Source organism: Lactuca virosa, chromosome 5 (genome assembly GCF_052849685.1).
Source record: "Lactuca virosa cultivar CGN04683 chromosome 5, Lactuca_virosa_CGN04683_v6, whole genome shotgun sequence".
Taxonomy (NCBI): Eukaryota; Viridiplantae; Streptophyta; class Magnoliopsida; order Asterales; family Asteraceae; genus Lactuca; species Lactuca virosa.
In genome coordinates this window covers 187,878,706-187,888,647 of record NC_136430.1, presented here as the reverse complement: position 1 = coordinate 187,888,647, position 9,942 = coordinate 187,878,706, and positions in this window count along the sequence as shown.

The window sequence follows — 9,942 nt, the reverse complement described above, 5'->3', positions numbered from 1 at the left end:
TAAATATTGTTCTTCTTTTTCTTTCTCATCTTTTTGCATCTTGAAGATTTTATTTCAAGAGCCACTTCATTCTTGGCAACTTCAGCTTTGTAAGTTTGAATCAAATCTTTTGGAGTTTGATATTTGTGAATTTCTTAGATTGTTGGTTTTCGATAAGGAATCATTTCTTCAAACGAATCACAAGAACACAAAATATCATCGGTTTGAAGTCCAATATATCTAAAAGCTTTTTCATCTTCTTGAAAATCAACTTGAATCTTCTTGTCTTGAGCTTCAAGAACATCCGGTTAAGAAACAAGAACATTATCACCATATATGCATTCATCAAGACGAATTCCTTTAATTACTTCGCCATCTTTCTTCTTCTTCCTTCTTTCATGATAAGTTGTTACAAAACTATTAAGAAACACCTTATGATGATCATGATCAAGTGGATAACCATTGAATTTTCCACATTCACATTTCTTACATGAAATGAGAGAATTTTGTTTGAAATACCCGGTTACAAACCAATTGAGAACTCCTTCAAAACTGAATGACCATGGATAATCCTCCATAAACCAATTTTCATGAATTGTTTCTTTTATCTTTGATCAATCGATAAGATCTTCAGTTTTCTAGAGAGAGAAAATGATAATCAAAGAGATCTCTAGAGAGAGAAAGTGGTACAAACAAGTATTCTAGAGAGAGAAAATCGAATTATGGATCAAATCAAGGAAAAATTCGATTTCTAGAACACAAAACTTTCTCTAAAGACGAAGATCAATGAGAACATGAAGAATCACCAAATCTAAAATGTCATCATGGATCAATTCTTGATCAAATCAAGAACACCCGCTCTGATACCAATTATAGTGGTGTTGATTATGATGAAAAATGCAGAAAATGAAAAATCCAGTGAATCATCATACAAATCATGAACACACAGAGTAAATAAATCTGGGTTTAGCTCTCATTAGATCTAGAAAGAACATACAAAGTGGATTTTGTACAATTTCTATATCTAGTCTAACACTCCAAAAAGATCATTCCATAAATGAGTGTCACTTACTTCCTATTTATAGGAAAGACAACTCATTACACAATACAAGTGGGTAAGAACAAATACATCCAAGCATGACTTTGAACCCTAACAACCTTCGAGAGCTTCTAGGAGTTTTGAGTCGAGAATGAATGTATGCCAAGTTCTCGAAGTGTGAGTTTTGGTTATGAGAGTTCCAGTTCTCGATCCTACCAAGATTGAGGCCGTCATGCAGTGGGAGGTTCCGATGTCTCCCTCAGAGATCAGAAGTTTCTTGGGATTAGCAAGGTATTATCAGAGATTTGTTCAGGACTTCTCCAAGATTGTTGTACCCTTCACTCGTCTGACGAGGAAGTATGTGGATTTCCGCTAAGGGCCTGAGCAACAGGCTGCATTCGAGACTTTGAGACAGAAGTTTTATGAGGCCCCAGTGTTGACCCTCCCTGAGGGTGTTGAGGATTTTCTGGTATTTTCTGATGCATCCATTACCGGCCTGGGGGCAGGTCTTATTTAGCGAGGGAGGGTTATTGCTTATGCTTCTCGGCAGCTAAAGTCGCATGAGGTTCAATATACGACTCATGATTTGGAGTTGGGAGTAGTGGTTTTTGCTCTCAATTTTTTTGTAGCATTATTTGTATGGGGCCCGATGTACTATCTACACAGATCACAAGACTTTGAGATATCTCATGGATATGTCGAATCTGAATATGATACAACGTAGGTTGCTTGACGTGGTCAAGGATTATGATTGTGAGATTCTGTATCACCAAGGATAAAGAATGTGGTCGTTGATGCTTTGAGCCGTAAGATGGCTAGTTATGATATTGAGAGCCTATGTATGAGAATTTCAATTTATTTTCCATTGTTATATTTGATTAGGGAGGCTCAGGCTGAGGGAGTCAAGAAGGAGAATTGGAAACAGGAGAGACTCACAGGTGAGAATGATAGGTTTTTTGTTGACAGTTGGGGATTATTGACCTGATATGGTTGGGTTTGGGTACCATATTTTGGTGGGATCAGAAATACTATGTTGGAGGAGGCACACAAGTCCAGATTTTTAATACACCTTGGAGCCACCAAATTGTATTGGGATTTGCGACTTTGTTATTGGTGGTCGTGCATGAAGAGGGAGATAGCCTGGTATTTCGAAAGGTGTCTGAGCTGGTGGATGGTAAAGGGTGAGCACCAGAAGCCGCATGGAAAGATTCAACCTTTGTAGGTTCCCATGTGGAAATAGGAATATATCACCATGAATTTCATCACAAACTTACCTCGGAAGACTAAGGGGTTTGATGAAATTTGGGTGATAATGGACCGATTGACCAAGAGTGCCCACTTCTTAGCTATCCGAGAGAGCTCGTCGGTCGAGAGATTGGCCGATGTTTATGTATGGGAGATTACGCTCGGCACGGTGTTCCAGTTTCTATTATATCAAATTGGGATGTTTGGTTCACCTCGAGGTTTTGGCAGTGGTTCCATAAGGAGTTAGTTACGAGATTGCACTTTATTACTTCTTATCATCCGCAGACAGATGGTCAAAGAGAGCGGACCATTCAGATGCTCGAGGATATGTTGTGAGCCAGTGTGATTGATTTCGGTGGGATTTCAGACTCCTATCTTCCCATAGCTAATTTTTCATACAATAACCGCTACCACTCCAATATTGGTGCGCCGCTATTCAAGCTTCTCTATAGGAGGAAGTGTCGTATCCCAGTTTTTTGGGGATAGGTTGGACACAGAGTCATGGGAAGGACTGAGGTAGTCCTTTAGACGATAGACCTTATTTAGCAGCTCAAACATAGATTGCAGATGTCACAGAGTTAGTAGAAGAGTTATGCCGACATGTGCCGATCTGAGTTGGAGTTCCAAGTCGGAGACAGGGTTTTACTGAAGGTATCACCCTTGGAAGGGTGTAATACGCTTCAAAAAGATGGTCAAGTTGGGGCCCCGGTATATCGGCCCATTTCGAGTGATTGTTAGGGTTTGGAAGGTAACTTATATGCTGGATTTGCCCGAGGAGCTCAGTCAGATTCACATCACCTTCTATGTTTCTCAAGTTCGGAAGTGTGCGGCTGATAACGGTTGTTCATTTGGAGGATATTTAGGTTAATAATTGCCTGAATTGTGTGGAGAGACCAGTGGTGATTTTGGAACGAAAAACGAAATCCTTGCGCAACAAGGTGGTGTCTTTGGTCAAAGTCCAGTTGCAGCATCAGAAGGGTTCTAAATGGATGTGGGAGCCCGAGGCCGAGATGGAGGAGCGTTACCCTGATTTGTTCATAACAGAAGACTTCGAGGACGAAGTCTAGTTCAAGTGGGGTAGAATTGTAACATCTCAATTTCTAGGTTTTTACCTTTTACCCCTTGGTATGAGAATTGTTGCAAATTGGTCCATAGTAGCATTTTTGTAAGTTGGGGGATCTCATGAGTACGTGGGCATACGCTACGTACGTGGTTGAGTCCCAAACCCTAATTTTCAGGGTTTTGACCCTATTTAAACATCCTTACTCTCAAGAATTCTTTCTTTCATTATCCTCCAGCCCCATTGAGACCCCCTTTGCAAACCCTAATCCATTTGAGAACATTCGGAGCCATTAGTGTGTGTTTTAGTGATCTTGAAGGAGGAAAAAAGAAGAGAAGACCATTTTATAATAGTGGAGCACTTTGGATCTAAAATCACATCATCATTTGACACCATTTGGAGGTAAAAAGCTCTGATCTTGATAAAGTTCTTCTTAGATCTTGTTTACTTATGGTTTTGTGCTCATTTTGGTCCCATAAGCTTGGTATTATGAGTATGGATTACTCTAATTCATATGAATTGTAATTTCATATGTTTTGGAGTTTTTAGAAGCATAAAATGTAATCTTGGTCATTAGTTTCCTTCCATGCATGAGCTAGGATGTCTTAATGAGTTAAGAAGTAAGGGTTTTTGGTGTTGAGCACTTAATGGCCATGCAAGACCATAAATTTGGGAAAATTTATGGTTAAGGACATCATTTTAGGACTAGATCCAGATTTTGGACGAAAGAGCTTAACGAATTAAGCTCTTAATAGAAGGAAAGGAGGGGGTAGCATACGCTGGGCATACTAGGTCAACACCCCGATTCTTGTCAAGGCTCGTGTAGCCCTAAGCGTACAAGCTGAGTACGGTGGGCGTACTCAACTGTGTTGACTCGGTTGACTTTTTGACTTTGACCTATTTTTACCAACTTTGACCTAGGGGTATTTTGGGTATTTTGATTATACGTTAAGTTGGTCAGGTTCCAATAAATAGGTGACCGATAGAGCTGATAGTTAGAGCGGTGTCCTGTTCAACTATTTTTTCAGACTAAGAGGTGATTTTTACTCATTGTACTCGTGGGTCGAAGGCACCAATACCGGTCCACTAGATTATATATCCTGGTATACAGGATATTGTTATGCTGTATTGATCTATTAGATTTGTATCCTGGTATATTGGATGTTGCTATGCTGTATTAATATGTAGATCTACATGATTTGTCTGTGATTGATTATGTGTTTATCCGTTGTTTATGTCGATGTAGAATGTTTTGGGTTGAGGCTTTACTAATATGTTCATGAGCCAACAGACCAGAGGTAATCCATACTGATGGCTGTGGATCCGAGGGTATTCTAGTCTGATGACTTAATGGGCCCATTACATGTTGGCATTCTAGTCCGATGACTGATTGGGCTGGGGTAATCCAACCCAATGGCTGTGGAACCAAGGGTACTCTAGTCCGATGATTGAGTGGACCCAATATGCATGATTGTGTATGTTCTCTATTTTGTGGTAGTACTTTGGGGGAACTCACTAAGCTTTGGCTTATGGTTTCAGTTATATGTTTTAGGTACTTCAGATAATCGTGGAAGGTGAAGGTGTGATCGTTCACATCCTCTTAGTGTCACAACTAGCATATTAGCTAGGAAATTCTATTCCTGTGTAACCATTCAACTATTGTAAAACATATACTCTAAGTAAATCTCACTCAATGCTCATTTAGATTCACCATTCATGTTCATCAAAGAGTCTGAAGCCCTAAGATCCATGGTTTAAGTCCATATTGCACTAGGAGTTCCTTATTGGGCCTAATGGACCAATAAGCACCCAATTCAACCTTATGGGACTTAGAAGATCTAATTGGATCCTAATTGGACCCAATTCATAAATCTAAAACATTTTGGACCATTTGGGCCTAGAATGATTCATTCTAACCCTAATGGGCCTTATTGGGCCATAACTAATCCAATTAACCCTAGTAAGCCTTAAGCCCATTCTTATATTCTATTTGGGCCGTGAATGCTTCCAAAGGCCGAATGGGCCGAAAAAGTTATGTTTAGCACCCAAATATCCTAACTAAAGTTAATGGGCCCAAACTACTCCACCCTTTCTTATTGGCCCAAAATCTCGGCCCATGTGTAGAACAAAAAAAAGAAAAAGAGAAAAGAAGTGTAATGGGGGGGGGTTCACTTGGAGATGCCACCTCCATTTTATACATCATGTATCCATGCAAGGATCACCATATATCCATGCTAGTCACCTCATCTCTCTCTCTCTCTCTCTCTCTCTCTCTCTCTCCCCTCTCTTCTTCTACTCTCGGCCGAGAGCCACAACACACACACCTTTTCAAAACACTCTCAAATATCTCAAGAATACTCCTCCTTCCATCAAGATTTTCGAGATTTTTGCATGTGTTCCAAGAAGGTTCTTCACTAATATCATCAATCCTTGGTAAGATCTTATTCACTCAAGTTGAATTGCTTCATTCTTTAGCTAAATCACTCCATATCAACATCTATTTTGTGATTTTGCTTCCTAGAACTTCTTTAGTTCGAAATCCACTCAAGAAAGCTTGCTAGGATCAAAAATCATCTTCATTTCTTCTTCAAAAACCGAAACATCAAGCAAAGGTGAGTTCATACCCCCTTTTTTCGGTTTTCATATGATTTTTGGGGGAGAATACAAGTAAAATGTGTAGATCTATGTGTTATATGCATGTTTTGTGTGAATTCTTAGTTTATTTGGTAAAAATGTGTTAGGTCTTAGTGAATCTCGAAATTTTAAGTATTATTTAGCAAAGATCTATGAATTATGACATTATATACATCATATTATCAAGCCAAAAGTGATTACATGTTTAATATACAAAAGATTTCAACAAAAACCTTGTTAAAGGTCAAAATTGTCAAGAGAACAAAAGATAAGGGCAAAAAGTGGCATTTATGTTTTTATAAGGGCCAAACAGGTCCTATGAATATAAAAAGGTATTTTTATGTTAAACATAATCTAAAAAGGGCCAAAAAATGCAAATTTAAGCTTATTGGGCCAAAACTTTTGGGCCTCACGGCCCTTGGGCCCAATTTGCAAAAAAAACGAAGCTTTGCGGTTTAAAAATGTTATTTGGCCAAAGTTTGAGTCATAAATGTAAGTAAACCAAATTTAGGGGTGAAAATAACATATATTTTCAATTTGGACCAAAAATGTAAAATTTTCCAAAATTGGGCCGAAAGTGTAAAATTTTACAAAAAAGGGGCTGAAAATGCACTTTTATGCAAAACAGGGTTCTAAATGTGAAGACATAGCTTTTTGGGCTAAAACCATAGTAGACATTTGGGACAAAATGGCAATTTTTTATAAGGACTAAAGTGTCATTTTTATAAAGCTTTGGGCCTTAATTAAAATTTGGAGGTTTATTGGCCAAAAATGTTGTTTTTACGAAAAGAGGACTTTTATCATCAATCTATTAAACTTCGAGCTAAAACAAACAACGGAATAAAACAAACGAACGGAACACATCGATAACTATTTATTGGGCCTAATATTCACGTTACTTGGCCATTGGGCCCTGAGGGCCCAATTAAGTGTATATTGAGCCCAATGTTTTCCATGACATGTTTATTGGATCTCGCGACTCACTTAGATGTTAATTTGGGCCTAAGTTATGGATTACATGTTTATTTGGCTTTTGTGGCCCATTTACATGCCTATTGGGCCTAAATTACCCTTTTACATGTTAGTGGGCCTTTGTGGTCTAATTACATGCTAATAGGGCTTGGAATGGAAACTTCACATGTTAGTATGCCGTAACTATACTTTTGTGTAATCATTAAATGTCGTATACCTATATATGTACTTTTTTAATACAAATACATACCACAAATAAGTAAACATTAAACATAGTGAAAAAGGGGTTAAGAATCTAGTGAGACACGTCGGTTGGCAGCTCTGAGTGCACAATCGTAGCCTGTAGTTATAATCAGAGTTTCCTAGTAGGAAAGCGGGAGTTTGTGTAAATGCAAAACGACTTATTTAACGATACAAGATAAATTCTTTAATTGTGTAAATGCAAAACGACTTATTTAACGATACAAGAATCTAAACGATGTTATAGAACAAAAAATATCAGATTTTCTGGAGAAATTATTCATATACAATTATCATTTATTCGAATACAATGAATCTAAACTACACTCATACAAGCTTTAAATATTAAATTCACACATGCATTTATACTCGATTTTCACATCATTTTCAAAAACATTTTTACAGAAAATATCGGATTTTTCTGGGTTTTTATGAAAGATACAAAGACTTTTACTCAAATATACTTATGAACTCACCAACATTATATATGTTGACCGTTTTCAAAATAACTTGTATTCTCAGGTAATCGTTAAGCTGGAAGATATGCAAGTGTGTATGGTTTGGTTTATGTAACATCACTTATCGTATTTTGAACAATTTGAACTTATGTATGTTAACAATGTACTTGATGTGAACAATGCTGGTTGTAATATGTAATGTTGGTGATGAATGTGTTATGTTTCATGTATATTCATTGTGATGATTATTCAATTGTTAGTCACACGAGCCCCCGGACGTTTCCGCCGTTTGGTTCGGGGGTGTGACAGGTTGGTATCAGAGCAATGTTTATAGTGAACTAGCATATCTAACCATACATGATATGCAGCTATAAAAACAATGGGACTAAATAACTCTGAACCAAACAAAAAAAAATTTCACACTTATGTGCGCATACTAGGATAATAATCTAACAACATCTAATAAAAGCTTCTGGAGGAAATTGAACACTATGATTAAACCTGGGCAGTTATGTAGTCATATTAGGGATAAATATAGCCTGATCAACTATATTTATTCAGAATACGACCAACATGTGTTCGAGAGTAATCATAGCGGGAAATAAATCCAAAAGCCTACCTTACTCTCCAAAAACTCTAGGGAACTCAAACCTAAATAACTAAAAATATACTATAGGGATAATCAAAACGTGATTTATCTACGTACTCTCGTGCAGTCAGTATGGCTGGTTTCCACCAGCCTGGAGATCCTTATTTTCCCAATCAGGGAAATAACGGATGGCTAGAGGACCCGGATGAGGGGACCGAAGAAAACCCCCAAGGAGGCGTAATAGCCCTGAAGCGATGGATCGAGAAAGTAGAATCGGTCTTCGAAATCTGCGGATGTCCGGATGAGTGTAAGGTCAAGTTCGCAGCCTGCGCATTCATTGAACAAGCTCTCTCTTGGTGGAATGGCCAGATAGAGGCCACGACACTTCCGCTGGCAAACGCGATGCCCTGGGAAGAGCTGAAGGAGATGATGTTAGCGGAATATTGTCCTAGAGCTGAGATTCAGAAGATGGAACAAAAGTTATGGAACCTCATGGTTCAAAACTCCAATATTGATGCATATATATCCCGGTTTAGCGAGCTATCTCTTCTGTGTCCCGGAATGATCCCCTCAGAAGGGAAAAAGATTGAGAGGTTTATCTGGGGATTGACTGCACCTATCCAAGGGAATTTCATTATGGCAAACCCTGAGACGTTTGATAGCGCTAAGAGACTGGCCAAGAAATTGTATGATCATGGCAATAAGAAGGGTGCCAAAAACAGTGGAAGCGGAGGTTAAGAAGGAAGAAGAGAACAAGAAGGGGAGAAACAACAAGAGAAAGGGGAATCAAAACTCGGAATCGTCTAAGAAGCAACAAACGGTGTCTGTCCATGCTGCAACGCAAGCTACCACCACACCACATGCTCTAGCCTCATCCACGCCAAATGCTTCAAAGCAGTATACAGGAAATCTTCCTAAGTGTAACAAATGCAACTTCCACCATCATGGAGAGTGCAGAGAGATGAGTTGCACAAGGTGCAACCGGAAGGGCCATACAACAAAGTATTGTAGGAATCAGCTCCCACAGAACCAGATGACAAACAACAACAACAACAACAACAACAACACCAATGCTGGAGCCAGCTATACCTGTTACGGATGTGGGAAGACCGGGCATTTCAGGCGAAACTGCCCCAACGCGAACAATCAAGGGGCAGGAGCAGCAGGGAGAGTGCTGACAATGGGTCAGGGTGAAGCAGTGCAGGACCCAACCGTTGTCACCGGTACGTTCCTACTTAACAAATCGTATGCATGCATCCTATTTGATAGTGGGGCGGAACGAAGTTTCGTTAGTAATAAATTCAAACACTTGCTAAATCAACAACCCTAGAAGCTCAACGAAGCCTTTGCGGTGGAAATGGCTAATGGGAAATAAAAAACAACAGAAGATATCTATATAGGATGTACGTTAGCACTAAACAATTACACCTTCCAAATAAACTTAATGCCTGTAAATATTAGGAGTTTTGATGTGATCATCGGCATGGATTGGTTAAGTCCCCATCGTGCCGATATTATGTGTCACGAGAAGGCCGTTCGCCTTCATCTTCCTAATCACAAAACCCTAATAATCTACGGAGATAAACCCGGCGCAAACCTTCGCCTTATCTCATGTATCAAGGCACAAAAGTGTCTACAAAAGGAGAACTACACATTCCTTGCTCATGTGGTGGATAAAACCAAAGAGGAAGCGATCATTCACAACATCCTAGTGGCGTGTGACTTT